Source organism: Calliphora vicina, chromosome 1, assembly GCF_958450345.1.
Source record: "Calliphora vicina chromosome 1, idCalVici1.1, whole genome shotgun sequence".
Taxonomy (NCBI): domain Eukaryota; kingdom Metazoa; phylum Arthropoda; class Insecta; order Diptera; family Calliphoridae; genus Calliphora; species Calliphora vicina.
In genome coordinates, this window is record NC_088780.1 from 84,707,814 (window position 1) to 84,731,838 (window position 24,025).

Here is a 24,025-nt window from a genome sequence, read left to right on the forward strand (position 1 = left end):
AATATGATATTTTAAGATTCTAATAATGATCACAATATGTTTGGACTTCAATCATATTTATTATCATAATCTGGTGCACTTAGACTATGTTAACGACAACCACGTGTTTTCTCTTCGTGTAACTAATTTTTTAATAACAAACGACTACTATATACTAGGGTATTCGAACTATTAAATTTTTCTCTTGTTTGAATAAAACGAATAATTCGAATAAGAGATTTGAACTTGTTCGAATAATTCGATCACACGTTTAGAATTAATCGAATAATTTACATTTTTTTTAAAAAATTAAAGAATGAATTTTTGATGTCGTTTTTTAATATTTTATTGTTAAGAAAAACAAAAACTAACGTTAAAGGTAACAATTCAAGTATTGATAATGTTAAAAACATTCGAAAACAAAGTCCATCATTAAATTTTCAACAGAAATATTCTGATCAGAAAAACCCCCAAACAATCTCCAAAACAATTGACTAGCAAACCCTTTAGTTTCCGTTTTGGAGCTATGCTTTAAAAAATTTGAGCTAGTTGGACATGATCCTGAATTCAAATACAATATAAACGTTCATTAATTCGGGTTTTAAATTGAGTAACTAATTCCTTAGTAAATTAATTACACTATGCGACAAATAGTAGGGTCAGTGATCGGCGGTTATACGTGTAAATGAAAACCAAAAATACCACTTTTCTTTATTGACTATGTTGTAGCCGGCGTTGAGCTTAACAACTTTACTGAACTTAACTTTGCAATATTCGGATATTTAGATGGTCAAAATGCATGATAAAGGCAAAAGAATTACAATTTTTCCTATACGATATATACTAATTTCAAATCGATATATCTAGATTCCTAACCTGACCCAGCGAAACGCCGGGACACGTATAATTTTTTTTTACCGATCTAACATTTCCCATTGGGCAAAACCCTCGCCGATCACTGACCCTACTATTTGTCGCATAGTGTTATTCACTATTTCTAAATTATTTATAACAAATTGTATACAATAATATATTATACATCAAGCTCTATCAACGTTGCCGAATCTTTGCTTAATTAAGTGGTCTTGGGGAATTACACAATAAAGGGAATCTGTCCAAAGTTTGATATCACTGTCAGTGAACGTGGCTAATTTGAAGTCAGGCAGTGCATGATTGATGCATTTACAAATACGCAAAAAGTTTATTACCATGTTAGACAAAGATGTCCAACGATGTTTAACATCATGTATAAGACGAACTCCTTGCTTTTTTTGCAACAAAACATTAGTTTGCAATATTTGTGTTTATCATTCGATTTATTAAATATTTTGCAACACTTATGTACGCGGTTAATAACATCACTTATATGCATATATTTTAAGATCAGAAAATGTAATAATTATAAATGTCATCCTCAATATCACATTCGACGACCGTTTCAAAATCACATTCTCCATCACATTCAACTCCACAATCTAAGTTAATATTTTGATTACTAATTGCGATTCTTCTAATATTTCGCCAGCTAAATAACAAATATTTTATTCCGTACCTTTTATTTTCATTGGTTCAAGTCCAAAGTTAAAAATTTTGAAAGATTTGTTTTTAGAATTGTAACTTCTTGCAGTAATATTTATATATATATAGAAGGAGCTATCGGAACACTCATCTACAGTGATCGAAAGTCCCTTTGTGTTTAGTTATTTGTCGAATTTCAGAAACAATACAATTTTTGTGAGTCATTATTACTTATTTAAATTTGAAATTATGAAAAATTTTAAGCAATTTAATAAATTTAAATATATATGAACATTTATTCGTTTTATTCGATTATTCTACATAAAATTGTTCGAATTATTCGTTATTCGAAAATGGCCATTTTTAAATTGTTCGAATAATTATTCGTAAGAAATTATTCGATTAATCGAACGATCATTAGTCGAATGAATACCCTACTATATACCATATTACCTAGAAGTAGTCTATTTGTACGAATTTGAGATAAGTATTGGCTCCAATGTCATCTCCGATTTAAAATAATGCGTAGATAGTGAAAAGGTCGTTATATTAATATTTAACTTAGACCCCTTTCACACTAGGCAATTTAGTTGCGCAAGACTCTTGCCCAACAACAAAACAGCATGTAAAATTTTCTTCTCCTTAACCCGACATTACCTCTGGCATCAACAAACACAAGAGACTTGCGCAACTAAATTGCCTAGTGTGAAAGGGGTCTTACTATGTAATGAAAGTTTTTAAGGCCTCAGCACTTAAACCCTTTCCCTTGCTCTAAAAGTGTTGAACGTGTATCTGAAAACAACGTATATGTATAACAATGAATAAAATGTTAAGTGAAAAAATGTTTTTAATAGCGGCATACAAAAGAATATACTTTTTTATAATAAACTCCAGTTTTACATTTATAATTGAGAAATTAAATACATTTTTACCATTCAAATACTAATGCATAAATAGAATGATGGGATTTAAGAAATTTTAATTTAAATTTTTAAGTTAAAGTCATACAATTAAGAAATACATACATAAGTATGTACATATGTACATAAAATAAAACGTATCAACATGTTGATTGTTTAAAATTTTAATGGAATTTACAAAACGAAATAGTTTCTGCAACTCTTGTCTGTTATTTTTCATACATATAACAACCACAACTTGGTATCCAACATACTCGCATTTGTATAAAGTTTTTCTTGTTTTGTTTTAGCTTAGAAAGACATACAAGTCCCTTGGAAATTGTTTCTGTTCGATGGCAGTCTGGTTGTATGATTGTGGTTCTTGCATTCACGTGGTAGTAGAAGTAGAGGAAGTATTGTGTAGTACATTAATCACTCCAACATACAGAGGCTCAACTTACCACCTCCATTTTGACAATTAATCAAAATTGTCTCGGTGTGAAGTCAAGTAAATAAAACTACTCGATTCAAGTTGATTTTAAGCGAACTGCAGCAGCTCAGCACACCATACTATACCATACCACCACCAACCATCATGTTGCAAGAACTACACAAAATAAAATGCTCGTATAATAAAAAGAAGTCAAAGTAGAAATGTCGTTAACTTAAGTGTCCAATTAATTAATATCACATTTAACAGCCGCCAAGCTGAGAAAACCCATTAAGATAGTTTGTCACACAATCGCACCAGTACGACCATATGAAAATCCAAACTCACTCATACCTACGAACGAATAAACTAACAAACGCTGTCTGTACTTACATCCGATACTGTTGCTGCTGGGGCTGCAAATGTTATTGGTGTAAAACTGTTTTAAAGCTTGTGAAGGAAAACTTAAACTTGTGTTTGGTTGGTTAGTTGAATGGCTGCCTGGTCACATACTTGCTCGTATTTCCAAAAAAAAACCCAAAAAAAAACTGGTTGGTCTTTTATCCTTCTACATGGAAATGCCAACATGTGTGGCTTGTAAACTTTGCTCCTTAATGATTTTTTGTTTTCTTATTATAAATTTTTGTTGCTGTGTGTCGACTTGCTTGAGTTTGGCCAAAAGCTGAAACTTCATCTTAAACCATTATTACCACCAACTCATTCGCACACGACTACAGACGTGCCTTCATAGACTTATTTGGTTACTTAAGTCTTTTTAGGCTAAGAGCTTTTGCTGGTCGCCATTCTTCTTCTTCTTGTGTACTGTTAGTTCTCTGGGGCAACTTGATGCTCATGCTACATGTTGTTCAGTTTTAACAGTTGCATTCATCCACATAGCATCAAAAATCTTGAACCTGTAAAGACAAAAAAAACAATTAAATTAATTTGTTTTATAAAGTTCAGGATCAGTTGTTTAGGAAATTAAATGTGTTAGCAATTATTGCCATCGATCCTATTGTGTGCCGATCAGTTTAAAATGCCTAAATAATATATATTTCAATGACTACTACATACCGTCATCATTTAAGGTGTCTGAGACGTTAATAATTTGTCTATGTAGTTCGAAGGGCCTTTCTTAAAGTGAACGTAAATTAAACACATTGCTTCGAAATGTATTCTCCATTTGTTTAGCCTTTTCTCCAGTTCATTGATGTGAGATTGAAGATATTCGGATGCTTACGAGGGATGTTTTGTGAAAGCTGACACATGTCATATCATCCGCAAAGGTGGACGTGTGAACTGCGTTGCCCAGTAATTTTCGTCGCTGTCCCCAACCAAAATTAAAATATATATTTTTCTTCAAAAAGAAATGCAATTCTTCAGAATAATTAAATTACATATTAAATTAATTGGCCAATTTCGCATAAAATTATATGGTATGGCCATTATATGGTATGGACATTGAAGCCATAATTCGTATGATGAAGTCAAACGTACTTTTCGACAATATTCAAAAATTGTATACCACCGCATCTGCTAACGCATCGTTTCAAATCGTATGTAAAGAGCAGATTTGGGAACACTCAATGGAAAATTCAATTCGAAATTATGGAACCTGATATTGGATGAAATTAAGTTCAATTATTGTTAATTTTTTAGTACCGAACTATTTTAAAATATCTTCAATAAAATCCACAGTCTCCAAGCAAAATTTTCTGTCCCCAAAACTCTTTTAAAATCGTCATCTTTGACTGGCAAGCCTACTAGAGAGTAAGTGCGCACGTGGGCATATCTTTCATAAAATACATTCCTGGGGTACAGCAACGAAAATTTGCCGATGTGAAGAGATCATATAATTTTAACTTACTTGGAATGATCTGTCCATTACATAACATTGCCTCTTTTATAACTTGATACAATCGATCTTGATGTGCCAATTCCCGCTTTATCATTCTACTTACTATTTCCCAAAAATGTTCGGGTAACTGTGCTGGCCACTGCATGATATTATCGCCTTCCTGTTCTATAAACCCCTCCTCCAATTTAGAAATGTGTTTAAATGATTTAGGTTGGTTATCATGTTGAAATATCCATTGGTGTGGCATTTTATAATGTTATGACGCGGCAGCCTATCTTGCAATATAGTTTTATACACTTTTTTGTCCACAATACCGCCAATTTGGAGTAAAGTTCCTAAGCTTCCACCAGAAAAACAACCCCATACCATAACATTTCCGCCTCCATGCTTAGCAGTTCCAGTACAGAATTTGGGATTTAGGTTGTCTAACTCTCCTCATTCCATCAGAATACAGAAAATTTTCCATTGTTCAAGTATTCTCGAGCAAATTTAAGGCGAGTTTTAGAACTTTTTTCTACGATATAAATGTTTTGTTCGATGCTCTATAGCTTTTGAGCCCAGCTGAAACTGCTCTTCTTTGTACAGATTACTCTAAAAGTTGATGTGTGTAAATCAATTTTAACCCTCTAACCCGCAAGAGTACCTCAAGGCATGCATTACGAAACAGCAATTATCTCAAAAAGTAATTATATTTTTTTTTGAAATTTAACTGTGACTTTAGTTATAGATTTGTTAACATTTCCCTCGAATGTCGAAATGCACTTTGACTTTTAGTTTTTGTTCTGTCAGATGTTGATAACTTTTTTTTAGCTTTTTAAAGTTTGCGGGTTAGAGGGTTAAACTCTCTCTAAATCCGTGATCGACAAAAATGTGCAACAGCTATCTTCTTTAGCTGTTCACAGTTTTTGATTATTTATATTTAATTATTTATGTAGCTTAATTTGGCCAAAAACAATTGTTCACAAATATCTTTTTAACACTTGTGCAATATTTCGTTTCAGTCATTTCAATTATATAGGTCTAAATTTAATTTATTTTACTAAAAAATCTCAAATAATTTAATACTATATATAGTTTACCTATATTTCGTGTCTCATCCAGCAACATATTTTCAAATAATTTATAGAGAATTGACCACAAATTATAATTGGGCGATATGACGCCACTTGACTAATGTAAGTTCCTGGTTTTTGAATCATAACTATACCATGGAATTAAAAATAAACTTGAATTAGGCCAGTTTCTTATAATAATATCAGTACCATGTGATTTTTAGTTTTATTTACACCTTTTCTTCGAAAGATCCCCACTATTCATTATGGATGTAAACTTTTTTATAACAAATGTTTTCCAGCTTTGAGATCTTTAATTGATGCATTCATGGTAAAGAACCGGAATTTTATTGGCCGGGATACCACATCGTTAAGAATTGTAGGAGTATCACAAGAATTGATTCCATTTGAGTGAAATACAATGTGATTTTCCAATCATTACGAATGTATTATTAGCCCATTGATCTTTGGATGCGTATAGGGGATTAATTTGCATTAATTCTGTTTCTTAGTTAATTACTGTTCCTTTAGACCGCGAGCTTATCATTTAAGAGTTTTGAAAAATATCATAAAATATCTTGCAGACAATTCAATATTGCGCTAAAAAATCTTAAGTTTAGGCCATTTAGCAGCAAAACTATTTAATTGAAATTCAAAGTATGCTAAAGTTCCTTAACAGGAAAATATGTTTTCGTTTAAACTAATCTATTTTTCTGATCACAATTGTGTCTGTGAGTTTTGTTTGCTTTGACAAAAAAAAATATCACACCCTTTACACTTTAAATAATTTAATTCGGGTGTTGGTGATTCCGGCTAAAACTCGTGCTCCATGCTCACTCATAAGATTGATATGATTTTGAACACTGTTGGAGTTTGCTTTATTAGTACTTGTTTTGGAGGTTTAGTTCAGCTTTTCTTTCTATCTCATGAGTTTGAATCATTTTTCATGATCGAATTTCATACAAGCTCCATGTGTGTTTGTTTGGTATGGTCGACATTTTAAACAAATGCAAATACTTTTTTATTTCGTATTCATATCCTACACCACCATACTTGGAAAGGGCATTGTGCGTTCGATCTAATGTTTGTAACATAAATATCTTAAATATAAAACTATCTTAAACAAATAAGTTACATCTCAGTAAGATTTATGATTTGAACAAATTATTGATAGTTCACATTATTTTGTGAAGATACAATAAATAAAATATGAAAAAAAAAATAAGTAAGCAGCAAAGCCTCAAAAATTCAAGAACTTGAACATTTTGTTGGAATTTGACTTGAATGCAATGTAATGTTTTAGTCTTTTGAAAAATTAAATATTTTTCAAACAAAAAACATATGGCTTGAATTTATGTTTCCTTTTTACTGGAGAATGCTATTGAAATAAAGTGTAATACAACTGTAATTCTATTGCTTGACTATAATTCAATTCTTGGGCTTCAACTTGAATTCCAGTAAAAATGCTTATTGGGATAGTAGTATAAATCCACTAAAAAAATTTGTATGTAGATCGGTCTGTAAATCACCTACTGATTTAACGTCCAAACATAAAACACTAATCTATCCGAATATATTGTTTCCGGTTCCGTTTGACAGAATAACACTTTCTGATACGAATGCTCTAGAATTTGCCATTAAATGCTATCTATATAAAATGTGTGTAATGTCTACAAACGATGTAAGGTATTTTTAAATCGGACTTGCCGATCATACTTTGTTACTTGTGTTTTTTCTCGAAGTTTAGGTACATGAATACGTACAGGTATGTAATTAATTTTGTTGACTTTATGTCATTGTCGTTTTTTTTCTGTTGTGTTTCTGAGCCTTTTGGCTTGTTTCCTCTACTTGGGTGTGCTAAAGTAATTTTACATGTTGCGAGAAGAGAATAAAAACCAACAAAAAATGGAACCTACTTAAATTTAAGAAACTTACTGATTAAATTTGCAAATTAAAAATGTCTGTTGTTCAAGTCCTACGAGATGTAAAACTTAAAAGCAGACAATTAATTATTCTTCATAGAAACACAATATGAGTATTATGATGAAATTTTGGAGGAAATTTACTGGAACATATTCGTACAAGTATATTAGGGTGGGTTTTATTGAGGTTTTTTCTAATATGGAATAATGTGACAATTGGTATAAAGCTGATGCATTAAAAATATACAGAATGCATTTTCAATAGAAAATTAGTTATTTATAAACATTTTGTTTTTTAATAATAAATGTGGTATTAACTTATTAATATGGGAGTCATAAGTTATACTGTATTAACTTTTTGACAAGATTTTAAAAGGAAACATTGATAATATTCGATTTTTGACAAATATTCCAGACGTGTTTCGAGAAATTTTTCCATGTAAGCATTAGTGTTTATAAAAAACCGACTTTTTAAAACATCGGTTTGTCGGTTAACCGACATCGAAAAAACCGGTTAACCGACATATATGTGTAGAAAACATAAAATGTCCTATAAAGTATACACAGCTTTAAAATTTGTAGTTTTTAGTAGTCAGGAATGGTTAATATTAAATAAATATAAATATACAAAAGTGTTAAGTTCATTTTATTTTGTAAAAATTTCAAAATTATTATCTCAGTCAAATGGAATTGAGTAGAAAAATGTTACTAAATATATAATACTTATTTTAATTATTGCTTTAATTATTAAATTTCAACCAAAAAATATAAATAAATTTTTTAATTAAATATTTGATAATTTTAAAATTTATTATCACCTCGACTTTCTGATATGAAACAGAAAATGTTATAAGTCCCAAAAAAGGACCTTCTTAGCTGCGATTATTTGTCATTATAAATCATACCAAATAATTAATAAAACTCCATTATCAGATTTCAAAAATATTTAAAATCAAGAATTTTAGAAAGTTTTCTGTCTCTCCTGTAATATTTCTGAAAAGGATTTTGTACACTAAGCTAACGAAATGAATAATAAAATAAAATTTTAAGAACAAAACAATGAAGTCAAATACAGGTAAGCCTCCATTTTCGCAGTACTTTATTTACGCGAATTCGATATAACGCGAACTCAAATTAGCAACCATTTTTTGAAATACGCGACTTTTTTTACACGATTTTTATATAACGCGGCAACAAATATAAGCGAATAACAGATTTCTTTTTTGAAAACTCCGTTAATTTTTATGAATTTCTTGTTATGTTTTGATCTCTTTTATGTGTTAGAATATTTTTTTTTTAATTGACATTTTTTCCTTAATTTTCGATAAGAAATAATTGTTTTAGTTGAGTTTCACTTTTGTTTTAAGTAAGTTTTTAAAAGTACAAATAAAATAAGTTTACTTAGGGCCATTATTACAACTTACAGTTATAGTTAAAGTTACCTTTAAGGGTACCTTTTTCTATTGCTTAAAGTTACCTTTAGCTATAACGGCAAGTTGTAATAATGGCCCTTAAAGTATATATCGTCGCCTTAAATGCAAACGGATGTAACTAAATTTTTAATGTTTTTACATGATACGTTATAAAATCAATAATAATAGGTTATTCTTGGCAATTGTTCAATCAATCAAAAACTTGATTTTGAATTTTTGTGTAGTTACGTCCGCTTTCATTTAAGACCTTAAATTTTAAGGTGACGCATATATGTACATTAGGGATATAACTTTTGACAATTTTTGCAAATATGCAAATTGGCATAGCATATTCGAATAGAGCATTAAAAGATATAAAAAACCACGGTATTATTTTTTCGCGGTTGTTAAAAAAGTTCACGCACCAAACGCAATAAAGTTTTTCTTGAAATATTTTCAATTATTTTGAAACACGATATATTTTATTTTAATAGTAACTGCGGACATACTTTAAAATATAATTTTTAAATAAGGGAAGTATCCCTCACACTTGAAAAAAAAAATTAAATAATTTATATAATTTTTCAGAGAAATAGAAGTTTGGTTTATTTTAGAAATTGGTGTTGGTGCGTGATGTTTTTGATTCCAAATGATCTAAAAAAATGATTTTCATTACTTATACAACATTGGCCATCACGTGGAGGTATGCCAAAAATTTCGCCAAAATTAATTATATGCCTAATGTACATATGTGTTTTCGATTTAATGCGATTTTGAGGTCCCAATTTTTTGTTATGTGACTGATGTATTTGTTTTACGCGAAATAAAAAATGTTGGCCCCACAAAAGCATTTCGTTCCAAATTAGAACCTCGTTTTACGCGAATTTGATTTACACGCTATTTTTTTGGGCCCAACAACCGCGTAAATGGAGGCCTACCTGTATATTGAAAGAAGGTATGTACATGATATTCAATTTAACGTTTGGTAAAATCATCTAATCGCTAAGTTTGTAATGAATCATTATTATGATTTAGCTTTACTTCTAGAATTATGCGGAATTTAATTTTTAATAGTTTCATTATGAACATTTAATTGGTATAAAACCCACAAAAGTATATATTCTGGGTCCCTATAAAATTCTAATACGATCTAGCTATGTCCATATTGACATAGAGAAAAGGACTTAGGTATTGTTACGTTTTAACCTTTTAAAAACGATGGTTTATTTCCTTTAAATAAACCGGATACTTTTGATTGCAAATAAAAGCCGTTTAGTAGTTTGAAAATTGTAACAACTCTTTATTTATTTAAAAATGTACAATAACAGAATTAAATAGTCACTCAATGTTTTATTTATACACGTTTATAAATTCTCAGAAATACAGACACACTTTATAATGTACACGAATTCACTTTGAAATACAGCACACTTTAAGGCACTTAGTTGATGTTTATTCAAATAGCTTCTCTGATAAACTCACTAACGACTGCAACCTCTGCCACTATTTATAACACTGTCATCTGCATTCTAGATTGCTCTTTAACTGTCTAGAGCTTTCTAATACATACGACATCTGTGGTGTACTTTCTACAATGTTCTTTAACTGAATATTCGAATTCGAATATACGTAAGTATGGCAACGCTGTTTGCTGCGACCGTATATTCGAATTCGAATATTCAGTCAATGGTCAACTGAAAGCTTTTATTCAATGTTAATAATGCCCACAGATATGTTACAGTTTGCTATTACAGCACTGCTATTTGAAAGCATTATGCTACTTTTAAATCAGCCGTTAAAATCGTTATATTTGAATTCAAGTACAATTTCGTAACAGTATTGAAAATGGGTGAAAACTGGTTAACCAATTTCCGTCCGTCAGACGTTTACAAATAAGAGACCTATAAAATCAAAATTAATAGCTAAATTATGTGAAAAATAAATGAACAAAATAGGTTTTGGGCATCGTTAAAATTCCTACTTATTTAACAGTGACAGAATTATTTGCAAGTAATTCTCAATTGACGGAAAGTCATCAATCACTGCCCGAACTCGAAGGAGTATTAGAGACTATGCCAAATTTATTTTTTGGAGCTAGTGCTGTCAATAGCGTTTCATTTCAACGTAAATAAGTCTTCTGAGGCAGATGAATGCTAGCATTCCGATCCGCAAAATTGTTTCGTTCAATTCGCAGTTTTGGCGAAAGCAAAGTGGTGGCTCTAGATATTTTCAAAGCATTCAATAGGCTGTGATATATGGCGCTTTTATCCAAACTAATTGCTCTTGGTGTCGATAATAACTACTCTTGATTTATATATTGTATCTCATAAAACGAATTCAAGAGCAATTCATGGGTACCGCAAAGTTTCATTCTTTCTCCTATTCTATTCCATTTTTTTCTAAATAACATTCTACGTTAAACTTCCAACCCTATCGTAAGTATTATAGCAATAATAAAATTATTAAATATTTTCCTTAGACTTACTGAAAACAACTTAAATACAAAGGCGGAGAATTTGAAGTTTAAATAAAATACAGAAAAATGTTTTGAATATCCATCCAATTATAATTTAATTATATAATTTTATGACATTAATGTTTAAATATGACCGCGTCTAGAACATACATTACGTAACCTGCAGGTCCAATTTTCACACATCCTTTGAAGAAAATCAGATTATATTTCGGCAATAACTCATCGTTTCTGGTTTATTTTCATATACCTGGAACTTTACTTATAACCAGAGTAAATAATCTAAGACGTCAAATCACATAAACAGGGTGACCAGTTAACCGGCCAATTTCGGGGAATTATTTGCCAAATGTTTCTCTTAGTAAATTGATTGTATCGTGCCCTGTATGAAACAAAAGTATACTTTGTGGTGTGAAATGTGGCACCAACCTGCAGAATACACATTTCTGTACTACTAATGGTCTCCAGTTGAGGCACGAAAAGTTAGTAAGTATGTTTCTATACCGCTTACCGTTGTCTGACTATCGTTATTTGTGAAGACATATGGACCAATGACTACACCCGACAATAAACCGAGTTGTCTGGATGTAATGGTGTTTCGATAATGGCTAGAGGATTATCATCGCTTCAAATGCAGCAATTCTGTTTATTGACATTGCAATTTACTCATTACTGAACAAAATTTTAAAATGAAGGGTGTGTGTGAAAATTGGACTTCCAGGTTACTGCATTACTACCTACAGCTGTATTCAAAATAATAGGAGCAATAGTTGCCCATAACTTAATAAGGTTATTTTATTAGTCTGTCAACATTAAAACCATGTAAAAAAGCTAGTTTTTGGGTTTTTACAATGGAATGTAAAAAACCAAGATAAAAATAAATTATTTGTGATTTTTTCTAGTGATTTCTTTATTTGTCCATGAAGTGCATGAATCAAAAAAATAGGAGCAATTGTGATTTACAATAAATTAAAGTGATTAAGTGAATAAATCGTGTGTGAAATAATAAGAAAATATGAAAACCATATGCAAAAATGTTTTTATAAAAAATATTTTTATATTTTAAAACACTGATTGGGAAGTGGAAAGTATTGAGCGAAGAAAAGCGTGATATTATTAGAATTCTTCGAAATCAACGGAAAAATTACATTCAAATTAAAAAAATACTATCGTGCTCCGATCAGAAGATTGCAAATGCCTTGTCATACGAAAAAAAAAGCCGAGACTCGCGGTCAGAAGCTGAAAACATGCGATTGCTGAAGAACAAACTATTAGCTAGAAGTCCACGAAAAGTGCCTGTTTACGCCAAAAACAACACCTAGCGATTTTCCTAAAATCCCTGCAATTCCTATTTTTCCTCAATATATATTAATGCAGAATGCTATGTGTTGCAGTAAACTTTCACTTGTCATTTGTTCTAAATTATACGTCAAGCGTCGTAAATACATACTTCGTTTACGGCTAGAGATACAAATCTAACTCTAAACTGTTCACTTCGTTATACTATTGTTCGCTATTGTTCCTTATTGGTAAGAATCCATCTTCCAAATAATTTAATAAATAATTAAAGAAAATTCCTAATCCTTTGGTTTTATTCATTCCTTTTCTTTTCATATTGTTTGTTAAATTATTCTGAGTACAAAATCTAAACGATTTTGTTTCGGCTCAGAAAGTTTGGAAAACCTTTCAATTTATCGAGCCCTTTCCCCCTTCACCCGGTTTTCAACTAAACTGTGCCCTTTCTAACTATGAAAAAACCCCAACGAACACATCAAAAGGAAAAATGGAAAAATATTTTGTGGACTGACGAAAGCAAAATTTATTATTAGGTGGAACTGGATCTAGGCAGTAGGTTCGACGTCCCCTGAACACAGAAAATGAAGTCTAGTACACAAAAAAAGCAGTTAAACACAGTGGAGCGAAAGCATATATATTGGGATGCTGTTTGTACTATATACGAAATAAAAGGCACTATGGACCCAAAAATGTACGTGGAAATATTATGCTGCCATATTCAGTGTGGAATGTGCCACTTAAATGGGCCTTCCAACAAGACAAGGACCCGAAACACACGAGCAAATTGGTAAAGGAGTGGTTTCGGGTCAACATCGTCTAGGTTATGTCATGTCCTGCTCAGTCCCCAGACTTGAATCCCATATAACATCAATGGAGAGATGTGAGAAATATGTTGCGGTACGGAAACCGTCAAATGCAGCTGAATTGTGGTCTGTAGTGCAAGATGGGTGAAATCAAATTCCCCTAAAGCGATGTCAGGATTTAATCGACTCTATGCCTCGCAGATGTGCTGTAGTAATAAACAAGTAAGAAAGTATGGTCGGTCAAGCCCGACCATATAATACCCTACACCAAGTAAATGAGTAAAAATATTTTTCTTTTAAAATAACAATAATTTATATTCGTGAGTGATTTTCGTGAGTGATTCTAAGTATATTTTGAATCCATAATTAGTTTTTTATAATTTCAGTTCTTGAAGCAAAAATATAAATAAAATGTTATTATTGTAGGAATTATTCATTTTTAAACTATTAAACTATATATTTAGCTTTTAACTTACATATGGACAAGTCCATATCATCGTACGTGACATTTGTACGCCTATAGAGTGGAATAGATTTTGCAAAAATAAGAGTATCTGAAAAATGATTTGGTCTTTATGTTCCATTCAGTACTTTTTTTTAAATAATAAAAAGTTCTTGCGAAATATTGTTGTCCAAAATATTGAGCGAAATAATGAATGATTTTATAATAAATAAAATTTAATATCGTACGTGACAGATTTTTCTCTTATAATAAAACAATATAGGTATATTCTGTAAATATATGTATACAAAAACTAAAAAAGTGAATAGAAAATATACATTCGGTTTCAATAAACAATTTGACAATAGCAAAAAAAAAAAAACAATCAGAGTCAAATTCATTTCATACTACAAGCTAAATGGGAGCCTAGTTTTCGCCGCAATTTTAGCTTAAAACATTAAAAAATTAAATATAATCAGTTTAAACAATTTTTTTTTGTCTTTAAAATGTTGTAATATGATCGAAACACTTTCACATAGTAACATTTTATTATTTCCTTCTATTCAAATCATCTTGAAAAAAGTTTCAGGGGTTTTTGTGTTTTCAGTCATGGTAGCGATTCTCGTGGAATTGCATTTTTAACTTTTTAATATTATAACACTCTTTTAATACATTTTATATGTTTTTACGCTTTAATACCTTTGTGAATATTATAGGTATGTATTCATTTATTTCCATCAGCGCATACAAATCTAAAGATCATAATTTTCAAATTTATATTGAAATATATTTTTAATTATAACATTGAGACACTTGATATGGTAAAAAATATTTGTTCTTTATTTAATTTCATATGTAATTAATTTAATTTAAAGTATTTTTATGCATAAGCAGCTTTGTTTACTGGGTTTCAAAAAGAAATGTAATAAATTAAATAAACACGTGCTACCATTGGGCAACAAACAACTCACTGCTCTAACAGGTCATTTCTTGAAAATGGAATAGTGTTGCAAAACACACTAATATGTTCTACTAAATGTAGAAAATAAAACTCCAAATTATTTTTTCTTATTTTTTCATAGCAAGAAATTTTACCAATTTAATATAATTTTTTTTTTATATTTTTTTTAAATTCAAGAAATATTTTCGTTTGCCAACACTAAAAAGGCGGAGTTCCATGTAGCCATAAATTTATGCCGTTTCACAATTGTTATTGTCGGTATTGCTTTTATGAATCTCCGTTTTTTTCTTTGCTTCTTTGGCTTTGATTCTTTATTTTTCCACAAAAACAACACAACATATGGTTTATCTCAAAAACAGCTGGTCTTAACACACACGCACACAAAATCGTAAATTTTCTCAAAACATTGTATTTCGTTTTCAAAATAGAGAGGGAGAGAAAGAGCAAATTTCAAGAAATTTCTCATTCATTTAATTGAGTACGCGCCGTAGATAAACAAAAACGAAACAACACACAACAGAACACACACACGCACTCAATAAACAACAGCACAGCCAACAGTTATGGCACGCACATGGGCAATAAAGCATTCCCGGCAGCCATAAAACATTGTGCGACCGAAACAGTTGCCCCATTAATGTCAAGGGTGCGACAGAGACGAATCGAGCCCATAAACAACATCCAAGGATATTAAATGAGATTTATTTGTTGAGTGAACTTGAGCAGCTCTGCCTTCACTCAGTGTTCGTATGACGCACGGCAGCAAAGCATTCAGCCATTCGTCTAATATGTAAACTGAGCAGCGGCAGAAGTATGTTGCTCTGCGACAGAGCTCGTAATTTTTCTCCTTAATTGTTTGTTTACATCATAAATAAACATGGCTGAACGAAAAATTGTATTTTCGTGTACCCATCGTTATTGCTCGCTCAGTGTTGTTGAATGTTGCCCACTTTTGTTTTGAGGAAGAGTTTGCGTATTTTGAAATGGAAAATTTTTGGCGCGTTTTATTATATTCGACTTGATTTATTTAAATGTGCACATCACACACAAGTGCCAGCAAGAAGAGAGTTTTTTTCTGCAACAATTTTGAATTTTTGCTACAAAATTGTATCTGTATATGTATGTTTTTTATTTATTTTTTTTAGGTTTAAGAAAAATAGTGTGAGTGCAGATGGATGAACTTGTTTTGCTGTTTTCTTTAGTTGGTAGATTTTGGCTTCAGGCTGTTTAGTGTCTTGCAACTTTATTTGGTGTCTGTCTAATACAAGTAGATTCGATTGTACTAGAAGAGTCACATTCTAGTTGCCGTGCAACACTACAGAATCAACTTAGACGCAGTGTTGCCACTTCATGTGTAATTACACATATTGTGTGTAATTTTAACTTGGATGTGTAGCCCATGTGTAATTGAGTGAATGTGTAATTCATGTGTAATTTTAAATTCCAATTATATCCAAAATATATTGTCAATGGATGTCTTTTATCTATATTTTGGATTTTAATTGAATGAATGAATTATGGATTGTTCAGATTTCAAAACCGACTGAAATAAATATGTACATTAATATGAGGGAAAGTAGCTATATCCTCTATTTTAGTTGATAAATAAAAATCCAGTATCTCTAAATGTATTCATATTTATTATATTGTACTCGTTTGTTACTCAGTATAATGGAATTATATGTACTAGGATCGCCCGGTGGCCGAAATTCGAAAACCATATGTGTTTTATTAATATTGGCGGACAATAACATACTTAAAAGTGTATCACCAAAAAACGTATATATAAGATGAAGGTAAGAATCAAGTTTGAACTAAATTAACATTAAGGTTTGCAGAAAAATAGGATAAGTAATTTGGAGATTGCTATGTTTGGTTTTCCAGGTGGACATTTCTCCGTTTGTGATAGTTTTGTTTGCGTAATATTGGTAATAGAAACTAAATTTTAGTTTATATGTATATAAGAATTTTAATTCCAACATGATAAAAATATAAAACAACAAATACTATTCAATAACTATACATTTTTACAAGTTATTACAAATTGTTATTGGAAAAACGTTAATTTTCAATATAACCCAAAATCGAAAATTTGTATTTTTATAATTTTAAATTGTTTATAGACGGTTTATAGGTAACGGTATTTACAGATAACGGTATAAACTATTATATCGGTAACGGTAATTGCAGTTATTTCGGGGTAACGTTAGCCAATTTTAAGAGGAAAAAACGAGAACGTAGGAATTTGTGTGAGAAAAATTTATTTACAAATTGTTACTAGTTATTTTTTATACCCGTAAGAACTGTTTTGTGTTTATGCTATTGTCTGTCTGGTTTCTGGTTTGTGTCTTAAATAATAAACAATAAAATTTACCTACTATTTTGGAAGCTTTATTTCAAATTTATAACTACAAATTTTAAAAATATAAACGTTACAAGATAAATTACTGGTAAAGTATTAACTGGGAAGGAAAATGGCCAGAGCTATAATTTTTAAACAAATAGTAAAAAATATTTATCTTTGAAACTGAAAATAAAACTGATTTCAAAGCAGTTAATATAAATTAGGAATAAAATAAAATTCGAAAGCAAACAGTGTGCTATTTTTTAAATATTGTTAAATTTTTAATAGAAATGTAACAATTTCCGAATGGACATTGATTAATATTTGTTAAAAGCGTATTTGGGATTGACATTTTTGGCTGATGATTGGCTGAGATTGCTAACCTTGCTTTAATACCCCTCATATATCCAATTCCTGGATAAATTAAAATCAACGCAAGTGAAAATTGTCCATTGACAATAAAGTGATCGTATTTGGTCCAAACATCCCAGAGTCCACTGTGACAAACCTTTTATATTCATGACAATTTTAGACAATTTCACCTATTGAAATCACGAAAATTTATTTACGTGTGTAATTTTTTCTCGTATGTGTAATTTAGGCATGAGGCATGTGTAGTTTATAATTTTCTTGGTGGCAACACTGCTTAGACGGCAACACACAACTACGTAATTTGCGTGTGCATTTATGTGAGAGTGTGTCAAGAGGCGAGAATTGTTTCGACAATGTTCAACTTCACCGATAACAATCTTTAACCAGATACATAAATCGTCTAAATGTTAATGAAATCCATTTTCCGTCGGCAAAACGTATTTTTTTATTATTATTTATTTGATTCATGTTTTTAACACTTTTTGAATAGTATTTAAATATGTAGGTACATAACTTGATATATTTCGGGACCGCTGATTCTCATTAGAATTATAAGACAAAATTAAGAACTCAAGTTAAACTTACAATAAAGAAAATTAAAAACTAATTATTGTATTTCAATTCACACAATTGGTCTGTTCTATAACAAAAAATATCACGAATTTTGATATTTTATTTGAAAAAAAAACAGTTTGTAACAATACGAAAAAAAATTATATGGACAGACCAAATTAAAGTTAACTCTCTTCAACCTAGTGGCAAATTTGTTTACTTACTAGAATTCCTACTAGGAAAAATTCGGAAAAATTCTTCGTAAAGATTCAGTTTTGTTTCTTTACAGAAAAAACAAATTCGCTGAGATTTGGTGCCAATCGAATGATTCGATTATATTATGATTCGGTTTTCACAACAGCAAAATTTTGTTTTTAAACAGGAAAATTAGATTTTCCAGTAGATTTTATGCAAATAGAAAGTACATTCATATTAAGATAAAATAATGAAAACAATAGTTTAAATATAAATTAAATGAAAAAGTTCTCTTTCAAAACGATTACCCATTTTTTCAGATTTAACTTAGTCGGACCTCTTAAATTTTTTATTAAAACTTGTTGTGTGACCAGTCCGGTGAAATACAACTACTATATTATAAACCATCAAAAAGCTTTAAACTAATATTGGATAATCAAAAATATTGTATTTTCCCACGAAAAGTGATTATTATAGTATCCCAGGTTTTTGATAAATATAGTATCCCAGGAAAAAATATTTCGGATTTGGAAGCAATAAATATGATTACTGCATCTTCTACTGCTACATTAATTGCATCCTAAAATTATTGCCTTACAATAATGATTTTGGAAGGCATACATTAAGCTATTTGTATAGGTGGTGAAGAACTTAGAAAAAATCAGAGCTTCTTGTTAGGCAATCACTGGGTCTGTAAGATTTTATTGCTTCTCAGCAGCTCTAAAATCTATGTGCACAATTGTTTGCACATATTTAATTCGATGAAATCAGGTTAATTTTAAAGCTGTGAAATAAGCTTATTTTGGATTCCTAATGCAGAGACTCTACGCGAGGAATCCCATATAAAAATCATGTAATCTTTCATGCGAACTGGTAGCAGTATACAAGGAAGCATTCCGAGGAAGCACCATTTTTTTGCTGGGATAAAAACATTTCGCCGAATTCCCGACAATGTACATAGATCTAGAAATACACAATTTATGGCCAAAACTCAAATCTTGCGATGACATTTTTGGTACTGCAATGTGAAGTAAACACTTGAAATATACTTATTAGACCGCTATGAAACAAAAAGTAAATATTTTTCGTAAATTAAAAAATAAAATATATTCCTATCATATTGGTACTATGCTTATCCAACAGATTTTTCAGTTAAATAAAGAAAATATTTCTTATAAAGATTATAGTTGATGATATAAATTTTATATGTCAAAAGTTAAATCTTAAAAAAATTGGCTGATTTCGTTCAAAAATTTAGTTTTTTTCAAAAATTTTATTTATATTCATTAAAACTTCGACTTTAATTAAGAACAAAACAAAATGTTTAAAAGTGTTGAAAAAAATATAAAAACCCGAAATTAGGAAAATATGTTGGGAAATTTTAGCAATCTAATTATTTTATCATAAGTTGCCCGTTTTGTTAAAGCAAATTTTTACATAAAATATTTGGTTTGAATTTTTATATAGACTTTAAATAAAAATAAAACAAAATGGTTAATAGTGTTGAGAAAAATATAAAAAACCGAAATTTGATCAATATGTTGGGAATTATTTGCAATCAATTTATTTTATCATAGCTTGCCCGTTATGATAAAAATTTTTATAACGGCTAACAATTTCCAAAAAAATATAGTTTGAATATTAATACAGAAATGAATATAACACAAAATGGTTAAAAGTGTTGAGAAAAAACCCAAAATTAGACCAATATGTAAGAAAATATTTTCAATCAATTTATTTTATCATACCTTGCCCGTTTTGTTAAAAATTGCACTAAAAATATAGTTTAAATATTTATGCAGACTTTAAACAAAGATAAAACCAAATGGTTAAAAGCGTTGAGAAAAGCATATAAAACCGAAATCAGAGCAATATGGTGGAAAATATTTGCAATCAATTTACTTTACCATAACTTGTGCGTTTTATGAAAAATTAAACATTTTTAAGCAAATTATTACTCAAAAAATATATTGTTTTTGTCATAAACATTTTTTGGTTCTAATTTAATTAAGAATAAAACAAATTGTTGAAAAGTGTTGAGAAAAATTTTAAAAATCGATATTAATCCAATATGTTGGGAAATATTTGCAATCAGTTTATTTTACCATAACTCGCCGTTTAATGCAAAATTTACATCAATAATAAACTATTTAATTAAAAAAAGTTTTTTTTTCAAAATTTTTATTGGTCACAAAAGGATTAAAAAGTGCTAAAATTTATTTCAACCTCAAAAGAAAGTATATGGTTTAGCTAAAAAATTAAAAAATAGTATACTCCAGACCTATGTGCAGTGAATATATTATTATAAACTAATTTCACGGGAATTGAATAAGTCCAGGAAATTAGCAACCCTTTAGAATCTAAAGTTTAGATACATATAGTGAATGCCAATACAATGGCATATTTTTTGGAAAACTTATTCCGTAATTAACAGTATTCATTAAAAAAACTATCCGGGATAAATATTCAATTAATAAATCTGCAGTTTCAAAAATTATTAACAAATTTCGTGAAAAGGAACTGTAAAACTCAAAATTTTGGGGGAATATACTAATATTGGAAACTAGTTCTCGAATTGTTAGCCGCAGGGCAAATGAGGTGGGTCTTGGTTGCTCTCGCCCCTTGAGAAACCTATTACTTTTAAAAAATTCGTATTGCCAATGAACATTTAAACTATTCGAGACTGAAATGGAATATTGTACTCTTTTCTGGTGAATGCAAATACAATTTAAGAGGCAGTGATGAAAAAATATTTGAGAAAGAGACTGGAAACCAATTACGCAATTAACACAGTCAAGTTTAGTGGTGACAATATTATGGAGTGGGACAATGTTCCGGGCAAGGTATGAGTCAAATTCATATCACAAAAGATACTATGACTGGAATCGGATACATGCCGTTAATTTGGAGATTCCTGACTCCAAACACACCTTAAGGGTTGTAACTAAATGTTTACAATATAATGAGGTACGCGTTTTGCAGTGCTTTGCCCAAATTCCAGATCTCAATCAAATACAAAACCTGTGGGAAACTGTAGATCGATTAATACGGCCTAAAAATTATTCATACGAAGGAAGCTTTATCAGAAGCGGTTATAAGAGAATGGCAAAATATTTCAAAGGGCAACTGACTTTTTATTTAATTCAATACATCGTCGCTTTGAAGCTGCAGAAAATTTTGAATTGTCTGTTTAACGTCGCAATGAGGCTTGTTAAAAGATTCAAATATCGTACGAATACGATTCAAGGTGACGATGTCTTCGAGAGGTCTTGGAATATTAAAGATACACAATATTATATTTAGGACTTGTTTATTTTTTTACATTAATTTAACATATGTACATAAATATGTGTATATGTTTGCTAGTGAACAAAGAAATTATTTTATTAACATAGAAACCGTTTAAAAGTAAAACTAGTAATGACCCAAAAACTTGTGAAGCTCTTACGCAAATCCATATAAAACTACTTGAATTTAATTTCACCTTCATTACTAAAACTTGCCTAACTACCGTTTGCCGACGGTCGTTTTTGTTTTTTCAGAAAAAAGTTTCATCGCTTTTTCACATACATTTTTTATTTGTTCGTCTCATTCGTTGGTTCTTCTTTTAGTAGTTGTAGTTGTTGTTTTACTGCTTTGGGGAGCAGAAACCACTTGTGGCGTTTTATTTAATTTAACTACACGACGAAAAACTGCACGCTTCCATGGTCACACAATTACGGATGTAATAAAGTAATTTGCCATAATTGTCATTGAACTAAACTTATTGTTAGGAAATACTCACACGTACATATCCTTACAACCAAAACTGAAAGGAATTGTATGGAATGAAGGAGCAACCAATATGAAAAAGGGAAAGAGCATAAGAACAACATAAATGAACACAGTGGCAGCAGCAATACTTACAACTGACGTTGTTGCTGTCATTATTGTTGGTCTTGTTGGTGGCAGAGAAAGTTTAAGCAAATAAATGATATAAAAACATAATAAATGATAGAATGAATGAACAGGATTAAAGACAATGAACATAAAAACATGCCAGAAGACAAAGTTTATACACACCGGAAAACGGAACTAAAAATCTCGCAAACAACATCAACAAACTAAAAACCAATATAAACAGAAGACATTCATTCATTCACACTAACAATAAAAATATGAAAACTACTTCTGTTGTTTTGTGTGCTGTTGGCATTTCTTTTAATCACACTAAAATGTTGGCTTGGAAAAAGTATCATCGTAACTAGAGGTTTTCATTCGGGAACATTTCCCGCTGTGGTTTGGATTTTGGTGATAGGTTACAGGCAGCTTTTATAAGTTTTTCTAAATTTCGATATCGAAATTGAAAAAAATCGTTCCAAAAGTAATTAATGAACTAATTCCAGCAGGTGGTCAATATTAGGTCTGCTCATAAGGTATGACGGTTATAATCCAGAATTTTATAAAATTTAATCAATATAATTCAATTTCCTAAAATATCTTGATTCACTTGAAAATCAAAATTCATGTTGTTATTGTATGTACAATTCTAAAGTTCTCTAATATGACACAACTTCAATCTCGTCAATATTATGTTTACTAATAGTTTGCGAAATCCACATGCATCGCGTTATTTCAAACGCAGACCATTTATTTTGTTCTAATAATATATGCCAGTACAATTCGTTCAAATAATCCATAAATATTAGAGTCCCTATAATAGAATCCTGGGGCACTACTCTATATGTTTTCAGAATTGCTTAAATAGCTTCATCAGAGTGGATATTTTACCATCTGTAATTGGGAAAAGATCAGACGGATGACCCAAAGTTATATTGTAATGATAATTGTATTGATTTTTCGGTCCATATGATCAAACATCGCTTTATAAATATCAACTAATAATTACCCGACTCAATATGTTTCAAAAGCTGTTCCCTCAGCTTTATCTCAAGTGATTTATTTTAATTATCTTAAGTTCCGTGTGCAGTCGATGTTCAAGTAGCTCACTTGGGTCCAACCAAAGCTGATCGTTGTGTCCTCAATGTTCACGTGTTGTCCTGATAGATGCATATGATATTCATCCTAGACAGCTCTTCCTAGCACGAAAGGTAGGGCCAACATATGTACTCTCCATCACATTGGCCAAGCCCAGATATTGGCAGAATAGGTAGTCTTACTTTCATTTCTATTTCCTCATTATGAAAACTTCTGCAATAAACATTGATCCATAACCGCATTTCAAAATACGAGTTCCTATGCTGCAGTGATCTGTAATAGGTGATACCAGTATATTCCGGCGTTATTTACGGGACTAATCAACCTTTCGTTGGACCTAATAGGAGTTTCTATTGGACTAGCACTAACATTAACGATTTAACTATGGATCGCTTAATGCCCATAAATTAAACAACATAGTTCCCAGCTATTGTTTTTCGCAGATTATATACTTTCAATTACACAGTTAAGTTTTAAAATTAATTATAATATGTTGGAGTTGTATGTGAAGTTAAAAAAATTGTGGGTAAAAAACACCAA